The sequence below is a fragment of the Dromiciops gliroides genome, chromosome 2 (genome assembly GCF_019393635.1).
Source record: "Dromiciops gliroides isolate mDroGli1 chromosome 2, mDroGli1.pri, whole genome shotgun sequence".
Taxonomy (NCBI): Eukaryota; Metazoa; Chordata; class Mammalia; order Microbiotheria; family Microbiotheriidae; genus Dromiciops; species Dromiciops gliroides.
In genome coordinates, this window is record NC_057862.1 from 229,245,491 (window position 1) to 229,265,690 (window position 20,200).

General features: G+C 37.4%; 1 protein-coding gene across 1 annotated transcript in view; it reads left to right on the forward strand.

Moving 5' to 3' along the window:
• Positions 1 to 20,200, forward strand: part of DIO2 (iodothyronine deiodinase 2) — a 275,547-nt gene that overhangs the window by 72,623 nt on the left and 182,724 nt on the right. The window contains 1 exon segment of the mRNA XM_043984393.1: positions 6,401 to 6,492. The gene's annotated coding sequence lies outside the window, so the exon portion shown is untranslated.

Sequence of the window (20,200 nt, forward strand, 5' to 3'; positions counted from 1 at the left end):
GGAGGGGGAAGAGGAGAGGAGGGAGGAGGGATAGAATTTGTAACTCAAAACTTTAAATAAAAATGTTAAATAAAAAAGGAGAAGAGTGCTTGCCAGTTATCTTAAGAAAACTCTATTAGTCTCTGCCCTGCTTCATTTTATACTTTAAGGCCAAACTTGCCTATTATTCCAATATCTTTTGATTTCCTACATTAGCATTCCAATACCCTATGATAAACGTGACATCCTTTTTTGTTGTGTTATTTCTATAAGATGTTGTAGGTTTTCACAGAACTGTTCAACTTTGCCCTCTTTAGCCTCAGTGATTGGAGCATAGACTTGTATTATTTGGATTATGAATGGTTTGCTTTGGATTTCAGCAGATATCATTCAGTCATTTTTAAGATTATACTGCAGTACTGCTTTTCTCACTCTTTTATTGACTATGAAAGCTACTCTATTTCTTTTTTTCTTTTTTCGAGTGGGTCAATGAGGGTTAAGTGACTTGCCCAGGGTCACACAGCTAGTAAGTGTCAAGTGTCAGGATCTCCTGAATCCAGGGCCGGTGCTTTATCCACTGCGCCATCTAGCTGCCCCCTACTCCATTTCTTTTAAGGGATTCTTGCCTACAATAGTATATGTAGTGATCATCTGAATTAAACTTATCCATGCCCATCCATTTAAGTTCACTGACACCCAAGATATGTTGATGTTTAATCTTTTCATTTCCTGTTTGATCATATCCCACTTACTTTGGTTCATAGATCTTACATTCCAGGTTTCTACACAATATTAATCTTTACAGCATTGAACTTTCCTTTCATCATCAGATGGATGCACAACTGAGGTTCCTTTCAGTTTTGACTCAGCCACTTCCTTAGTACTGGAGCAAATTGTATTTGTCCTCCACTCTTCCTCAGTAGTATATTGAACACCTTCTGGCCTGAGGGGCTCATCTTTTGATGTCATGTCTTTTATTATTTTAGTACTGTCCATGGGGTTTTCTTGGCAAAGATACTGGACCATTCCTTTCTCCAGCGGATCACCTTTTGTCAGAACTTTCTGCTACCATGTGTCTGTCTTGCACAGTATAGTTCATGATTTAATTGAGCTACACAAGTCACTCTTCCATGACAAAACAATGATCCAGGGAGAAGGGTTAGAACATAGTTGGTGTATAATAAATGCTTGTTGATTATCAGGTGTACAGTGCTATGTGCTGGGAACAGAAAGCTGTTAATTGAACTGTTCTTGTCCTTAAGGAGCTTACTTTTTCCTGATGGGTACAATGTGTGTGTTGGTAGGAAAAGGCCAAGTATATACAAAGTTATATCAAATAATTTCAAAAGTCATTACTAGTGGAAGACAGGAGCAGTGAGGGGACTAGGACAGGTCTTGTGCTCTAGAGTAGCAATTCTCATACTTTTTGGTCTTAGGACCTCTTTATATTCTTAGAATACTTGAGGACCCCAAGGAACAAGTGAGATAGAATGAAAATATAATTTCTTTAGAAGAGGAAGAGGATGGAATATCAGTGGAGAAAGCATGAAGATGGCTAGAGAGTAGCTAGTACTAGAGTAGGTCTAGATTGGGCTAATTATGGAGAGTCCTCATCAATTGGGAGTAGAGGGGGGCAGGCCTAGAGATGACATCCACAAGATGTGTCAAACAAATGGCCGAGTCACGAGTATTTTTTTTTTTTATCAAAATGGCTTTTATGGTAGCAATGCAGGGCCTGGTCATTGCCACCTAAAAATTATAGCCATATCATTCTTCAAGATCCTATGTTTCTTTTTTCTTTTTTATTTTGAAGGTAAAATGCTGATTTTATTAGTCCCATAAAATGTTCCAGGTTTCTACACTTTAAGTATCCACCTCCCAGGACATTATTATTTTTGTTTTGTTTTGTTTTTTTATTTTATTTTATTTTTTACATATAAGGTATTTTATTTTTTTCATTACATGTAAAGATAGTTCTCAACTTTTGTTTATACAAGCTTAACAATTTCAGATTTTTCTCCCTCCCTCCCCTCCCTCCCCCCTCCCCCAGACAGCAGGTAATCTGATATAGGTTATATCCATATATCTATATACATATACATATAGATATATATATATATATACACATAATAACATTAATCCTATTTCTGCATTAATCCTGTTACAAGAGAAAAAATCAGAGCAGTGATGCAAAATGTCAAAATAGAAAAAAACAAAACAACAGCACCCAAAACAAAAGAAATAGTATAGTTCAATTAGCATCTATACTCCACAGTTCTTTTTTTTTTCCTTAGATTTGGAGATTCTCTTCTATCATGAGTTCCCTGGAACTCTTCTGTACCACTGCATTGGTGAGAAGAATATAGTCCATCACAGTAGGTCAACACTCAATGTTGATGATACTGTGTACAATGTTCTTCTGGTTCTGCTCATCTCACTCATCATCAGCTCACATAAGACCCTCCAGATCCTATGTTTCTTGATCAATACAAATTATTCAAAGAAATGTTTGAAACTGTGCAATGCATTACTACAGGTTGCCAAACTTTAGCACCTACCTAGCAAGACAGGACCTGGTGGCTAGAAGCTTGCTCTTTTTCAGAAACTACCGGGTGACAAATTTCCATTGTATTTATTTCATAGATATTTTTATGTACTTATATGTCCATATTTTCTTACCCAAAAGAATGTAGGTTCTTTGAGGGCAAAGGTTATTTGTTTTGGATCTTTGGCACCTAGCATGAAGCCTAGACCATAGTAGGTGCCCAAATACTTGTTGATTAATAACTTAGATGCAACTTGGGAATACAAATACAAAAGTAAAAAAGACCATGCCCCATAAGCTTATATTCTAATGCTGAATTAAGATGCCCTTAATAGCCTTTAATAGTGAGGGGTGATTGCAATTTTGATACTGATTTTAATTTTGCCCTACTTTCTCAAATAGTCCAAAATGAGTGATTTTTCCAAGCAAGTAGGTTTCTTTTTTTCTCCAGAAGATGTTTTCTTGAGAAATGATACAATCAAGAAATCAAAATTAACTGTGATTTTTCAAGGGCAAACCATTTAGCATATAGATACGTATTCCATATGTGTTTACTGGTTAGTGCTAGAGAGACTTATCTTTTTGGCACTATCAGACTAAGGAGAAGTATAGTCTTAGCACATGAATTTGAGTTGTATCTAATTTTGAGCCATTAGTATGAAATCATTAGCATCTAAGGGTTTTTGAATAATTTCTATCAGCATTTTTCTTACTATCAATGTGTTGCAGATTGAATGTGCTCGTCAGATGAACTCAGCGCTATTTTCTAAATCAGAATCTCTGAAGGCGCTAGGAAGCATTGTTGAGAAGCAAATAACAAATAGTAATGTAGCAAGAATTTTGCCATGTTTAATGTTATTAGTCACAGTAAATGCCTTTGACATTTCTCTAACTTTTCCATCTTTTCCTTGTGCAATAGTAAATGATGTTTATAAAATTCCCCTAGATGAACCATACATGGGGTTTTCCATGTCTGCTCAGTTAATAGAATCAAATGCTTCTTTTAAGTACGCAAAGACAACACAGTAGTTGTGGTTCAGTTCTTGTCACTTTTCTCATCTAAAAATATAAAATATCATGATTACCATTCTAGAACTGGCAGCAAAGCAACACTGATTTTTGGTTAACACACCTGCTTATGAAGACTATTGAGTTTTGCAGATGAAACAAGTCATGGGAATATTTAACAACAAAAATTAGGGCCCCCAAAGTTATCCACAGTCTAGAGAAAGGGTCCTTAACCTTGAGTCCATTAACTTAAAAAACTTGATAACTATATTTCTTTTCTTTTTCTTTTTTTTTTTTTTTTGGCGGGGCAATGGGGGTTAAGTGACTTGACCAGGGTCACACAGCTAGTAAGTGTCAAGTGTCTGAGGCCAGATTTGAACTCAGGTACTCCTGAATCCAGGGCTGGTGCTTTATCCACTGCGCCACCTAGCTGCCCCGTACTTTATTTCAATATAATTGATTTCCTTTTAAATTTTATGTATTTAAATACATTATTCCGAGAAGGAATTTCTTGGTTTTAACCTGCCAGAGGGGTTCACAACACTAAAAAGTTAAGAACTCTTGGTCTAATACTATGGGTTGACTCTAATAAGAAGAAATGTGATAAAAAGTATATGGAAAAAACAAATCTGAGTTTTTTAAAAGAATAGCATCATAAATGCAAAATGTGGAAAAAAATGGTATGACTGGTCATCAATTTGCATGGGAAAGGTCTGATCATTTTAATGGACTTGAAATGCCAGGAGAATCAAGGATATAACAACCCAAAACAGCTAATGTTATCTCAGGTTGCATTTTGAAAGGCAAAATTTAAAACAAAAACCAAGGGGGCAGCTAGGTGGTGCAGTGGATAAAGCACTGGCCCTGGATTCAGGAGTACCTGAGTTCAAATCTGGCCTCAGACACTTGACACTGGGCAAGTCACGTAACCCTCACTGCCCCACAAAAACAAACAAAAATACAGGAAGTAATCATCCTAATTTATTATTTAGAAAGAACGTTTTCTAGAATAGTTTGTTAAAATCATTTTTAGTTCATTTTAATATGCCTAGTGACCACCTGGAAAGTATTCAAAAGAGAGTCATTGGATTGGTGAGTAGTTTTGAGGCTATGGCCTATAAAGATTAAGGTACCAAGAATGTTTAAATAAGCAAGAGCTTAGTGTACACATGGTAGCGTAAAGACCTGTCATATTAAAGGATGACTAGACCTGTCCTACTTGTCTGTCCCTAGAGGGCTGTGTAAAGAATTAATTGTTATTTGAGGTTTTGATGCCTTGGCATGCACTGGCCTGGGGCACCCACTGGTTGTAGCCATTGCCATGGTGCTGGCACCTCATGTCATCACCACTTGCAGACGCCTACATGGGCCTGGCAAAATTATAATGATTGGAAGCCTAGTGAGGGCAGTCATGTGACTGTCAGAACAGCCAGACATTTGGTTGGGGGCTGTGTAGGGTTTCTGGGAATGGGGAGAAGTCGCCATTCTAGCTATACGCTGGAAGGCAACAGGAGCTCTGCTGTGTATTCTCAGCTGATTCCTGGGCGGTGGTATTTTTCAGGTTGTATAATTTCCCTTTCCCCATTTTATTTCCTTTCCCTTGATCCTACTGATCCTGTTTGTGTTTTCTTTTTTTAAGTTTGTTCTTGTTAAAATAAATCCTCTTCTGTTTTGAGAGAGGCTGCTGGTCTCCTTCCTTGCCCCAATATTGTGGCAAGCCACTTAGCTAACACTTCCCAATTAAAAATTGGTCCCCATAGCTGAAATAGTGGCAATTGGTAGAAGAGGCAGATTTAGGGTCCAAGGTTAAGGAAAATATTCTTGATAACTATAACTGTCCCAAGGAAAATGGGTTGCCTCGACATATAGTGAATTCCCCTCACTAGATATCTTCAAGTGAAGTCTTGTTGGCAACTTGATAGGGATTCTGGTAAGAGGTTTCTTATTAAGATATAGATTGGACTGAATAGCTTCTCTTATACCTTTTGGCTCTGTGATTTTTTTGTGAGTACGATTTGTTCTAATATCTTTCCTATGATGTTCTCTTCAGTATAATTTTACCGTTAAGTGCATAATTTTATTTTATCATAATTCTTCAAAAATTGGCCATTTCATGTGTGATATGTAGTATTTCAATTAAATAAATGCATCATATGTAATTACACAACTACAATGTAGTGAAAACTTGCTCCTCTATAATGTAATGCTTAAAATTGGTATTAGAGGCAGTTAGGTGGGTATGTAATAATAATAATAAGCTTGCATTTACATAAAGATTTATGGTTCACAAAACACTTTTCAAATATCTCATTTAATTTTCTCAAGACTAGGGAGGTGGGAGCTCTTATTATCCCCATATTACAGATGAGTACCCTGAAGCACAGAGAGGTTTCATGATTGCCTAAGGCCTCTGATGCTAGATTTTAATTTCAGGATCTTTTAACTCCACAATCTAACAATCTTTCTATTGCCCCACCTAGCTGCCTTGTTATACACTAGTGTACTGTGATGAGTGTTAAACTTGGAGACAGAAAGTTGTTGTTGAGCCATTTTTTCAATTGTATCCAACTTTTCATGACCCCATTTGGGTTTTCTTGGCAAAGATACCAAAGTAGGGGCAGCTAGGTGGCACAATGAATAAAGCACCAGCCCTGGATTCAGGAGGACCTGAGTTCAAATCTGGAATATCTGATTAAGCACTGTGATCATGGGCATGGCATTTAAGCTTAATGAACCTGTTTTCTTGTCTACAAAAAGGGGATAATACTTGTTACCTCACAGAGATACAATTAAGCTATATAAAATGTTTTTGTAAATCTTAAAGTGCTACATGAATGTCACTGATTAGTATTCATATCAATGTTTTAGGGAGCACTGTTTGATCTGCAGCATATCCAAGTCCATGAAGTAAACACTTTAGAAGAGCAATAGATTTCTAGGCTATGGGAGAAAGAAAAAAAGTAAGTATTAGATTCAACAAACATCTATCAAGCAACTACAATGTTCATGATACTGTGGTAGAAAGAGAAAAAAAAAGTCACAGTTGTTGCCCTCAGACAACTTAGAGCTGGGGTGGGGGTTGGGGGGGTGGAGAACGGAGTATATTAGTAAATAATGTAATGCAAGTAAGAATTTTATGTAAAGAATTAATTGTTATTTGAGGTTTTTATGCCTCAGTGAGCAGTAGCCTGGGGCTCCGCAAACTGCATGGTGCTCCACCCACTGGTTGTAGCTGCTGCCATGGCTCTGGCACCTCATGTCACTACCACACGCTGACACCTACATGGGCCTGGCAAAATTATAATGATTGCAAGCCTAGTGAGGGTAGTCATGTGACTGTCAGAGCGGCCATCCCATTGGCTGGGGCTGTGTGGGGTTTTTCTGGGATTGGTGGAGGAGAATTGGGCATTCTAGCTGGACGCTGGAAGGACAGGAGTTTTGCTGCGTATTCTTAGCTGATTCCTGGGCGGTGGTATCTTTACAGGTTGTATAATTTCCCTTTCCCCATTTTATTTCCTTTCCCTTGATCCTAGTGATCCTGTTTGTGTGTGTTTTTTTAAGTTTGTTCTTGTTAAAATAAATCCTGTTCTGTTTTGAGGGAGGCTACCTGTCTCCTTCCTTGCCCCAATATTGTGGTGAGCTGCTTAGATAACACTCCCCAATTAAAAATTTTTCCTCACAGTTATTTAAAGTCTAAGGGAACATTGTGTTATAGGAGATTTAAAGAAAAAGGGATGTATTTGCTAAGGGAACAAAAGAAGATTGTATATAATAGTTGGTGTCTGAGTTGGGTGGAGAAGAAAGAGGAGCATTTCCATAATTGGAAGTATTAGAAGAATCTGTTCCAGGCATAGAGATACCTGGGACACATGTTTCTTGAAATCCATAATAGGGGAGACAAGACAATTTAAATAATAATGCTAGAGAATATCTGATTAAGCACTGTGATGAATAATACAGCCTACATGTGGACTTAAATGATCAGGTAATGTTACTTGGGGACCATCCAACAAACCTTAGTGCAGTTTTAACCTTTAATTTCTTAAGCTTAAGTAAACTTGAAAAAAAATTCAGAGACTTAATCCAAGGCACAAATGTGGAAAGTGATAGAACTGACTTAGGTGCTCACCAGAAAGAACAGGTTAGTAACTATGGATAGTTGGGAACTACGGTAACATTCACAAGGTACCTTAACATAGATATGAAATAATGGGGGGCTGGACTGTACTGATGGCAGTAAAATTGGAAGGGAAAGCATACATGAAAGTAATTCTAAAGCAAGATATAATAAAACTGTTTTACTGTTTGACTTTTACCGAGTTATAAGCTTCGGTGAATGGGGGAACTTAGTGACATAGATAGACATAAAAAGTATGGCAGAGAAGATGGTTTTGTTGAGTATAAGGTAATGAAAAGTCATCTAAAAAGAGCAATCCAGTAAGTAGCCTTTGAAGATTTAAGATTGGAGCTCTGGCAAGATATAGGTGGTTAGGTTGAAGGATTGTATTTGTATTAAAGCCATAATTGAAGCCATAAGGATGCAAGAGTTTTCACTTTTTCTAGAAAGGGAAAAACTAGAGAGTTAAGGGCTGAGGCTTAGGGATTCTTCACAATAGTGATGGCATGGTAGGGAGGAGGAAAGAAGTCAATGAGAGAGGGAAGAAGTCACATTATAAGAGGCAAGCTAGGCAGAACAGTGCATCAGAAACTAAAGAAGAGTTTGAATTAGGGGGTGGCTAACATGCTAAATATCACAGAACATGTTAAAAGAATGAAAAAAACTGAATAAAAGTCATTAGATTTTTCAAAATGGAGGCTATCTGTAAGTTTTGAACAAGTTTTGCCAGTAAGCAGATTATAAGGTGCTTAAGGGGAAACAGGTAGCAGTGTAGTCTTATTTTAAAAGTTTGGAAGTAAAAGTGATAAAGGATTAGGACTGTAGCTATAGGGGAAGCATGAGTAAAGACTGGGAAAAGATATTTTTTTCAAAGATGTGGAAAGTACCTGAGTATAGGTCAAGGGGAAAGGAATGAAAAGGAAAATACTGGAAATGCTGGAGAGTGTGTGTGTGTGTGTGTGTGTGTGTGTGTGTGTGTGTGTGTGTGTGTGAGCAAAGGGTCCTTGGTAGATATGGGCCAATGAAATTACTGGATGTTGACTTAGAGTAAAATGCTATTATAGCTGTATGTGATAGATTTACAGCCTCATATAAAGATTGTTTGTATTATTTGTATATGTAAATGTTCATATTTGTTGATGTTTAAGTTCACAATAGGAAAAGAAAAATAAGAAAATAGAAATATTATTCACTAAATGAAGAAAAATATAGACATACAACCTAAATAATATGCATACAAATACAAATAACACTGTAATAATACAACCCAAGATATTCTAAAATGTGAAATTATACAGAAATTTCCTAAAACTTGGATCTCGATGCACAGTTTCAGTAGTACAAGTCTGATTCTTGAGTTTCCTCTAATTAATGTTAACATCTATTTTTGTTTGTTTTTGTTTTTTGTTTGTTTTGTTTTCATTTTTGCAGGGCAATGAGGGTTAAATGACTTGCCCAGGATCACACAGCTAGTTAAGTGTCAAGTGTCTGAGGCCAGATTTGAACTCAGGTACTCCTGAATCCAGGGCTGGTACTTTATCCACTATGACACCTAGCTGCCCCCAACATCTATTTTGAAAGCATTTTAATCAAGGAGTAAAGGATGGGGGCTGACCATGTGTAATTACATCTGACACCAGGACTGAATTACTCTATGGCTCTGTTATTATGTTGTTGTAGACTCAAAAATATATTGTGGGGGGAAACATATTTTTTCCCCAGTATAGAGGAGTTTATTCTGGTAAGAAATTTTTCTCATCTAGGAGTTCCCTATTACTTAATGAAATTACAGTTCTAGGTCCGATCCCTCTCCTATCTTCCTAATGAATTACAATGCATGGTTAATCAGAGATCTCAAGCAACAAGTGAATAGAATGTCCAGCCATTGAGAAATTTGTAACATTGGTTACATAAAGGAATTGAGTATTGTTCATCTAGTGTCCATCCCACATTTCATTAAAAAACTTTATCATGTTGGGGGCAGCTAGGTGGCACAGTGGATAAAGCACCAGCCCTGGATTCAGGAGGACCTGAGTTCAAATCCTGCCTCAAACACTTGACACGTACTAGCTATGTGACCCTGGGCAAGTCACTTTCCTTTTCTCTGATGGCAGCAAAAGCTGGTAAACTAGCCAGGCTAATCCTTAAGTTAAAGAGAGCAAAATGGCAAGTGCTCCATTGCTTCTAGGCATCTGGTCTGATGCTTTCTTGGTAATCCTTATTTCATCTAACACTGGACCTTCTTTTGAGGCAGAATCTACAAGAACTTGTGTTTCATTGGTATAGCCTTTGAAGATGCAGCATCACTTCTGTACCATGAGAAGGCATCAGAAAAAGACCTTAGTTCACTTTCATGTGTGTTTAATAAGTGATAAGAACTACTACTAATTCAGGTGATTAATTCAGAAGACACCAAGAAAACATGGTTATATTTCAGACCAGAAAATATAGAGAGGCTTCTTAAATTATGCAAAACCCTGTGTATATACATGTACATACACATACACACATACATTTATATATATATATGTGTATATATATATATATATATATATATACATATATATTATTCCTTAGTTATTTTTTTCTTTCTCCTTCTTCCTTTTCACACTCCTCCTCTCCTCTTTTTCCTTTTTGTCCCTCCTCACTCCCCTCTCTTTCCCATTCCTTCTTTTTTCTCTCTCTGTCCTAGACCACCTATTTCCCTTTTTTGTTCAGAGGAGGTAAAATTAGTGATTACACAGTATCCCATTTATCCTTTCAATCTATACCACCGATAATTAGGGAGTGAAAGCAGTGATTAAGGACTGATTAGGAAAAGGGAATGTGGGAGAATAGCTGTTTAATCATGACCTTTTAAAGATTCTTTTAGAATCTGACATATATTGAAAAAGTTGAGCCTGACATACAGAATACACAATATATTTACATAGGGTATTGATGAATAGTTTGGTAAAATTCATGTCAGAAGTGGGAGGCATTTAACTTTGGGTTACCTTTGAAAATGATGACTGCCCCATTCTTGTTCATGCTGGTTTTTTCCCTTAATAATATGATTGTAAGTATCCAAGCACACATTTGTAGGTAGAATAAAAAGGATATTTTAAAAGAGCAATTAAAAGTATGTCTCTTTTGGAGAAATTCCAGGTTAATGTTGCTTCTATTTATACCTAGTCTAGTATTCTGGAAAAAAATCTTAGGATGTATCTTAGATTGTAAGGCCTAATATTCATGTAGATGTAGACAAATTGGCCTTAGGTTCACACAGACATTTATTTATCTTCATATGCAGTTAGGTGGTACAGTGGATAGAACACTGGGCCTTGAATAAGGAAGACCTCAGTCCAAATCTAGCTTCAGATACTTGCTAACTGTAACGCTGGGCAGTCACTAAACCTCTCTCTCTCAGTTTCCTCATTTGTGAAGTGGGAATATAAGATAATTTACTTCCCAGGGATGTTCTGAGTATCAGATGAGATATGAGATAATAATGCAAAATGCTTAACAGTGTGTAACACACATTAAGTGCTATATAAATGTTAATTATTCTTTTATAGACAGAAATATGTCTGAATTCTCTTTTTTTGAAGTTTGCGTGGTGGGGAGGGGAAGTGGTGAAAAATAAAGACCAAATGCACGGACTTGACTGTAAACCATCTTTATTTTTACTGTGTGCAGGTGGTTGACTCATATGTAGAACTCCCTTGGCATTTTGTTGTAAGTCTAGAATTTCAACTTTTGGGGCATGTGATGTTGTTAATAGGACAGCAAGAATGAAATTAATTTGAACTTGGAAATTTGTTTTCATTGTTTATGTTTCTGTAGACCAAGAGCAATAGCATGTTTCTGGGAATATCAAAGACTTATTCTTGGTACACTGTGGTACTGGATAAAACATTTGTGGGACTCATTTTTATCATCTTAGAAATGGGACACTCATATTTTCCAAGTACCACATTACTAAGATAGTTCAGGGGATTGTGGTTATGGTATTGGGGAGTGCTTCAGATGAAAGTCATTCTGTTAAATACAATGTATTTTAGGGGCTTTTAAAAATCTTTTAACCAGAACTTTCAAAGGCTTCCTTCCTTCCTTCCTTCCGTCCGTCCCTCCTTCCTTCCTTCCTCTCTCTTTTACCTCTCTTTTTTCCTCTCATTCTCTTTTTTGTTTTTTCTTCCTTCCTTTCTTTTTTTTTTTTTGCCTGGGGCAATGGGGGTTAAGTGACTTGCCCAGGGTCACACAGCTCGTAAGTGTTAAGTGTGTGAGACCGGATTTGAACTCAGGTACTCCTGAATCCAGGGTCAGTGCTTTATCCACTGCGCCACCTAGCCGCCCCCCTTTCTTCCTTTCTAATTCCAGTTTTCTTTCTTTGTCTTCTTTTCCTTTTCTTTTCCCCTCTTTCCCTCTGTCTTCTCTCCCATTCCTTCATCCATTTTCTCTCTTTCTTTCTGTTTCTTCTCCCCCCCCCCCCATATCATCCCCTTGGTCCTTCCTTTCCTTCTTCCTATTAATTTCCCAGACTTGGTTTTCAAATCATTTAAGTAGTTTTCTGCCCATTTAAACAAAGGATAAGTAGCACCAAGGGAAGGAAACAAGAAGTGTCAAAGATCACACACTTTTCAATAAGTGAAGAATTATATCCATGCTTTTTGAAGATGCTTTTGATTTTTATTTTTCACTATATTCTACTGTTAGCATCAATTCTAAAAGGGTATATGGAGCAAGAGTTAATGTTTTATTTTCCTTGATATTTCCTTTATCATTAGATGAGTTTCCTTTTCTGAGACTGGGCTATTTAAAATTTCTATCTGCTGGGGCAGCTAGGTGGCAAAGTGGATAATGCATCAGCCCTGGATTCAGGAGGACCCGAGTTCAAATGTGGCCTTAACCACTTGACATTTACTAGCTGTGTGACCCTGGACAAGTCAATTAACCCCCATTGCCCTGCAAAAAAAAAATTCTATCTGGTCTTCTGATGATTTAATATTTTACATTTTTGAAAGTATTCCTGTATTTATTTTGTGTTCTCAATTTTTTAAGCATAGAATTGTGCACACTTCCCAGTTTTGTTGTGATTTTACTTCATTTACTATTTTACTGATTTGATTTTCTGCTCTCTTCCTTTTGATCAAATTATCTAAGGGTTTATTAATTTCATTAGTCTTTTCAAAGAACCTATAAATCTTCCATATAGGTTCTTCCCAATGAAATAAAGTTAGGTGGCATAATGGATAAAGTACTCCCTGGAGCCAGGAAGATCTGAGTTCAAATTTAGTCTCAGATACTTCATAGCTGTGTGATCCTGGACAAGTCACTTAATCACTCTTTGCCTTGGTTTCCCCAACCATAAAATGGGGATGGTAATCAGAATAATAATAGTCTATCCTATTGTGAATTTTGTCTCACTAGCAAGTATAATAAGAAATACTAGTTAGTTCTTTAGCATTTGTGGTGGTCAGAGAAGGATTGGTGTATTTTTCAGTTTGAATCTCTTGTCAGCTACTGAACTTGTTAAGAGAAAAGAGAAATGCATTAGGAGTATCAATGTAGTGATGCCATAATAGTGACATCTATGCTATATCTTCTATGTTCTAGGATCTGTGACTTCAGCCATGGTGGCAGGAACTCTGTAGGTCCAACTCCTTAATTAAGAAATTGTCAAAATATCTTGGCATCCAGAACAGCAGGGTCTCCATGAAGTGCTAGAAAATTGCAGGACAAACAAATTCCAATCTGAAGGTACTCAACTAGGAATGCCCTTCAATAGTTGATAACTATTTGGGTATCTGTAGTAGAACTACTGATGCTCAGCAACTTATCATCATGGGCACAGTCAGGTTTTGCTAAGTCTTTATTCCAAGTCTTTTGAGATACGAATAGCAAAAATCTGATTGACTTCTGACACTGTCTGTGAGGTCTGAAATTAGTCCTTACTAACAATGTACTTGTACTATTCATAAGGTTCCACTTTTTTGATGGCTTTATTATATTTTAAAATATATATTTTCTTTTACCCCAATTACGTGTTAAAACAATTTTTAAAATTTAAAAAAGTTTTGATTTCCAAAAAAAAGTTTTGATTGTCCTTCCCTGGTATGGTAAGTAATCAGATATAGTTTATTCATGTACAATCATGTAAAACATTTTTATATTAGTCATTTTGTATATGAAGAAAAATAATGAAAGAAAGTGAAAAACAGAATTCTTCACTTTGTATTCAAACAGTATTGGTTCTTTTTCTGTAAGCATATTGTAGGCTTTATCATTAGTCCTTTGGGATTGTCTTGGATCATTGTATTGCTGAGAATAGCTAAATCACTCACAGTTCTCCATTGTACAACATTGTTGTTATTGTGTACAACATTCTCCTGGTTCTGCTCACTTCACTTTGCATCAGTTCATGTAAGTCCAGGTTTTTCTTAAATCATCTTGCTTGCCATTTCTTATAACACAATAATATTCCATCAAAATTATATTTCACACCTTGTTTATCCATTCCCCAGTTGATGGGCATACCTTTGACTTCCAAATTCTTAGCCACCACAAAAAGAGATACTATAAGTATTTTTGTACAGATAGGTCCTTTGCCCTTTTTTGATGTCTTTGGGATATAGACCCAGTAGTGGTATTGAAGAGTTAAAGTATATGCAGTGTTTTGTTTTGTTTTGTTTTGTTTTGGTGGGGCAATGAGGGTTAAGTGACTTGCCCAGGGTCACACAGCTAGTAAGTGTCAAGTCTCTGAGGTGGGATTTGAACTCATGTCCTCCTGAATCCAGGGCTGGTGCTTCATCCACTGTGCCACCTAGCTGCCCCATATATGCACAGTTTTGTGGCTCTTTTGGCATAGTTCTAAATTTGCTCTCCAGAATGGCTGAATTAGTTCATAGATGAGATTCCACTTTTAATGAGAGTTAACACATTGGATTACACTATTGGTTCAAGGATATGTTGTTTGTGTGTGAAAGGGAGTATTGATCAGGGCACCCTTGATCAGCTGAGGCCCCCACCTAATGATACTAGAGAATATCATGGGGCCAATAACAGAAATAATGAAGTGATAAGGTTTTTTGTTTTTTTTTTAAACCACATTTAGAATTTCAGAGGGTCATTTTTTGCTTTGTAAAAAGTGTGTAGCCTAATGAAGCTCACTCCCTGAGTGGTCTATTTAAAAGTTATCAAAGATGAGAAATGAAGAGAAATCCATTCAAAGACTGTAGGGAAGCTATTGGCTGACTGAAGGACCAGCTAGTGCTCAGTCAGTTATGCAGAGATACTCTAAGGAGTTATCTCTTGCAGTTGAAAAATTTGAGCCAGGTATAGAAGAACCAAGCTCTTTAGAGGTTAGCATTCTTCACTTTTTTCCTTGTGCTTCCTCCCGAAATGATGGGGAGATAGATTTCTTTCTCTTCTCAATTTCCCCATCAGCAGTGTTATCTTACAATGTACAAGCTCACCCATTAGGGAGATGCTGTTCTCAGAAAACAGGGTTCTGAATTCATCCGGATCTCACTTTGATCCAACTGGCTCTGGAAGTAGAGGATGAGGCTAACTTAAAAGAAGTGACCGTTTAGGGAGAAGAGACAAAGCAGTACATGCATGCATCTGGGCCCTCTAAAAGTCCGAAAATGACTGTTTTTAATAGAACCATAGCAGAGACAGTGTCCACCAGATGTCATTGTGTATTCAAGTAGCTCCTACTGGGAAACTCTGCAGGGGACCTAAGATCAGTATAATCTCTGACATCTGGTCAGAACTTGTTAGGGCTATGGTAGGAGTAGGAATCAATCTCTGGTTCATCATTGTGGAAGCAGAAGATAGAAATGGGGCCAAGGCTTTCTGGGTGTTGATCCACCAGAAGAGAGAAGCAGAAGACAGGGATAGGTGTGAAGAATAGGGCCTGTTCCTAGCTACTCCAGCTAGAAATGAGACGAGAGCAGCAATAGTAATGACCTCTGGATTGCAGTAGGGATAGAATTAGGCAAGGACTGGTCACCCCATCTAAAGATTATGGGAGGGTTAGAAAATGGCCCTGTTACAAAGTTCTAATCCAAGCACTGAAGATGTGAAGAAACACAAGAAAACTCCAAATACAATGAAGCACTACTATGGGTTAAGGAAAACTCAAGAAGTAAACTCAGAAGAAGAAGTTCATATTCTAATAAATACAAGTAGATCTTTGGGTTGGGCATGGGGGTGGGGGTAACTGTGACTTGGCCTCAAGGGCTACAATAGTATTGTACAAATTAAACCAATATTTAGCACAGTCCCTGGCACATAGTAGTCACTTAATAAATGTTTAATAAATGTTGTTGAGCATCAGATTAAAGAGATTAAAAAATGAAATAAAGCTCTTGAGGATGACCCAAAAGGTAATGAAATGATATTTACATGGGAAAAAATGATATTTCCACTGGGGGGAGAGCATAAGAATTTATTTAATTTCTACTATGTGCCAGGCACATTTTACAATTATTTCATTTGATCCCTCTGACAATCCTGTGAGATGGGTGCCATTCTTATCCCTATTTTACAGTTGAGGAAACTGAGGCAGACAGAGGTGGCTTGCCCAACATCACACAGCTAGTATCTGAGGTAGGATTTGAACAAAGCTCTTCTAGACCCAGTACTCTATCTACTGTACCTTCTAATTGCTAATGGTGACTTGAAGTACAAGAAATAGAATGAAAGACATCACCAAGGACATTTGGGTTTTTTTTTTGTTGTTTTTTGTTTTTTTTTAGTGAGGCTATTGGGGTTAAGTGACTTGCTCAGGGTCACACAGCTAGTAAGTGTTAAGTGTCTGAGGCCGGATTTGAACTCAGGTACTCCTGACTCCAGGGCTGGTGCTCTATCCACTGCGCCATCTAGCTGCCCCTGCACCATATAGCTGCCCCTACCAAGGACATTTGTGACCAGAAAAGTAGGTTGATGGATCACATAGTGAGGCTTGGAGGTGGTAAATGTAGTTACTTTGATGTCTTCAAGATATTAAATGAAACAGAGGGTGATCACCCATTATACTTTTGGGTCTGCGAATAATTTTCTGTAAGAAATGTGTGAAAATGGTGGGCAGCTACATGGCACAGTAGATAAAGCACAGGTCCTGGATTCAGGAGGACCTGTGTTTACATCTGGCCTCAGACACTTGACACTTACTAGCTGTGTGACCCTGGGCGAGTCACTTAAACCCTGCAAAAAAAAAAAGAAAAAGAAATGTGTGAAAATGGCAGGACTTTTTGATCATGAGATAAACAAGATAGAGTACTAGCTATTTTCTCTGATCCCCAAGACCTCTCAGATATCTCCAAGAAAGAACAATCATGCCTCAAAGATAAAGCAACTTCAACTATCTCCATAGTCTAGGACGGGGCTTCTTAAACTTTTTCACTAGTGACCCCTTTTCAGCTAAGAAATGTTTACACACTTTGGTATGTAAAACAGGTATACATAACCTTTTATGGTTGTCAAATTTTGCTTGACCCCCACATTTAGTTACCTGACCCCATATGGGGTCAAGACCCATAGTTTAAGAAGCCCTGGTCTAGGACACCCAGATTCCAAAAGAAGTTAAAAAATAACCCATGAACTGATACCTACCCTGAGCTCACTCCACATTCCCCACCCTTCCCTCTATTTCCCCACCATTGTTGCAGTGAACTAGCAATGAGGCTACACTTGTTGAACCTATGAGCTTGAAAAAAACAAAACCAAACCAAACCAAAACAAAACAGAAAAACCCAAACCCAAGGACTTGACAAATTGGCTTGTAAAAAACCTGTCCACATACTCTTGTCCCACTCCCTCTTTCAGGGCCATGGGAATCCTGGCACCAGGCTGTGGAAGTTTGTTCACACTAGAGCAGATCGCCAACACCATGTTAGTGCTCCGTGGGTAGAAGGGTGGGGCTGCAAGAGGCAGCCAGTGCCACAGTGGGCAGCAGCCTGTTCTGCAAAAAATCTCTACAGAGAAAAGGGCAGGGCATGAGTCTGGCCTTGAAATAGAGCTTTACCCCTTCCCCCTGCCCCACCCCACAAGCCCCAAAATATAGAAGTCAGCTCTGTAGCACCAGCATGTCAATGCTCTGAATTTTCATTGCCCAGTCAGAAAACTGAGGAACTGAGGGAGTGGGACAGGAGAATGTTTATTTGTGTGGTCTGAGCAGCACTCTACTAAGCCTATGGGAAAGAGCTCAGCATCCTGCAGAGGCTAATTCTGTCCTCTCAAATGTTGCTTGGGGTACAGACCTAGGCTGGTGAATTATGAATTGATGGGAAGGGGAGGAGACTGAAATGCTTTGTGATCCAGCCTCTAAGGAAACCATTTTTGGAGGGTAGGGGTTCAGAAGATGAGCAATAGAGGGGAAAAATAAGGGAGAAAAAGGCTGAAGTTACCAGAGATCCCAGGAAGACAAAAACTCAAAGACTTTGGACGTAAGTTGATAAATCAATAGGCAGAATATTTTCCATAGAAGGAAATATGGCCTGCAGATCTAGTAGATAATTTTGGTTACCTATGAATTTAAAAAAAGGAAAATGATCTAATACTTCACGAGACAGCATCCTGTGGAATAAAAGGAGAACGTGGAACCACAATTCATTGAGACAGAACAATAGATTGTCCTTCACTTCTCAGTATTTGTATTACCAATCTAAAAGAGGAGAAAAAGACATAATACCAAAATAAAATGTTTTCACTATCCGAGCAAAACATACCTGTCTCAAAGAGAGGCTGAATAGAGGCAACCTAAGGATGATAGGTTTCTCAGAAAAAAGAAAAAAAAACATGACAAGATAAAAAACCTGAACACCATAATGTATAAAATAAGAGAACTGTCCAGAGCTTCTGAACACAAAGGATACAGTACCAAATGAAAGAATTCATAAATTACTTCCAGAAAAAAAAAAAAAAAAACAACACACCACAAGACTGAGAATTCCAAGACCTATAGTGGTTAAATTTAACAATTCTATACAGAAAAAAAGTCCTGCAAGTGATCTAGAGAAAAACTTTCAAATACAAAGGAAAGGAATTTTGAATAATACAAGCTTATTCTATCTCCTTTTTGTTTTTTTTTTTTGGGCAGGGCAATGAGGGTTAAGTGACTTGTCCAAGGTCACACAGCTACTAAGTGTCAAGTGTCTGAGGTCGGATTTGAACTCAGGTTCTCCTGAATCCAGGGCTGATGCTTTATCTACTGCGCCACCTATCTGCCCCTACAAGCCTATTCTAAACCCACTAGAATACTGCAGGGAATACAATAATATATTGTGAAGTGCAATGGAGTTGGGCTGCAGTCCAGGGTGACCTACCCTGTAACTCTGGCATTAACCATAAATGAAAAGAAATGTTTATTCAATAATACTGTAGTACTTGAATCATTCTTAGAAACAAAAGGGATTGTTTTCTTATTTGAGCATCCTAGACAACAGAAATGTTGGAAAGGTTAATAAATAGATACTGCTGTGATGTTAGAAACGATGCATCTGATAAATACAGAGAAACCTAGAAAGTTCTATATGAACTCAGAGAACCAGAAAAATATATACTGTATATAATAACTACAACAATGAAAATGCAAAGAACATTCATACCTTTAAAATCAAAAGTGAATATAACGAAATCACAAAGATGAGAGGACTCAGATGAAGAGATATGAGAGGTTCCTCTCATGTTTGCAATGTGTAACACCTTCATGGAGGTGGGAAGTACACAGGTATTGCACAATGCAAATATTTTCTTTTTATTTATTTTCTTTTTAATTTGTGGGATAATGGGCCACTAGGTGGCACAGTGGATAAAGCACCAGCCCTGGATTCAGGAGGACCTGAGTTCAAATCTGGCCTCAGACACTTGACACTAGCTGTGTGACCCTGGGCAAGTCACTTAACCTTCATTGCCCCACCAAAAAAAAGAAAGAAAAAGAAAAAAAAATATGGGATAAAACAAGCATTTCCACAATGTAGTATAATTAAAAAGATGATTGCACATGAAACTGTAAATCTATTATGTACAACTTTCTATTCTTTTTAAATAAAAAATAGTTATCATATAAATTTCTTTTTTCTTCTTTTTTCTTCCCTATCCTCCAGCCTCCCCTTACCCTATAGAAGGCTACCATTAGATACAAATAGGTGTGTGTGTGTGTGTGTGTGTGTGTGTGTACACATACATATAAATATATATACATACAAATGTATATATATGCATACACAAATAGAGGCACATATAGACACTTGCATATGTATATGCATGTGTAGATGTATGAGTATATGTGTATGCATATGTGTGTGTATGTAGCATTATTATATACATGTTTTCAAATGATTTCAAACTTTTTCAATGTATCAATCAAATGTGCTGATTTTTTAAACCTTTTTAAAAATGGGATCTTTCTCTGTGAGAGGTAGACAAGAAATATTTAAGATAACTATGATGATTCAAGAAATAAAATATTATTGTAGCCAAATTCCAGAGCTCTCAGGTCAAGGAGAAAATATTGCAAGCTATCAAAAAGAATGAATTCAAGTAATGTGGAGCCCCAGTCAGGATAG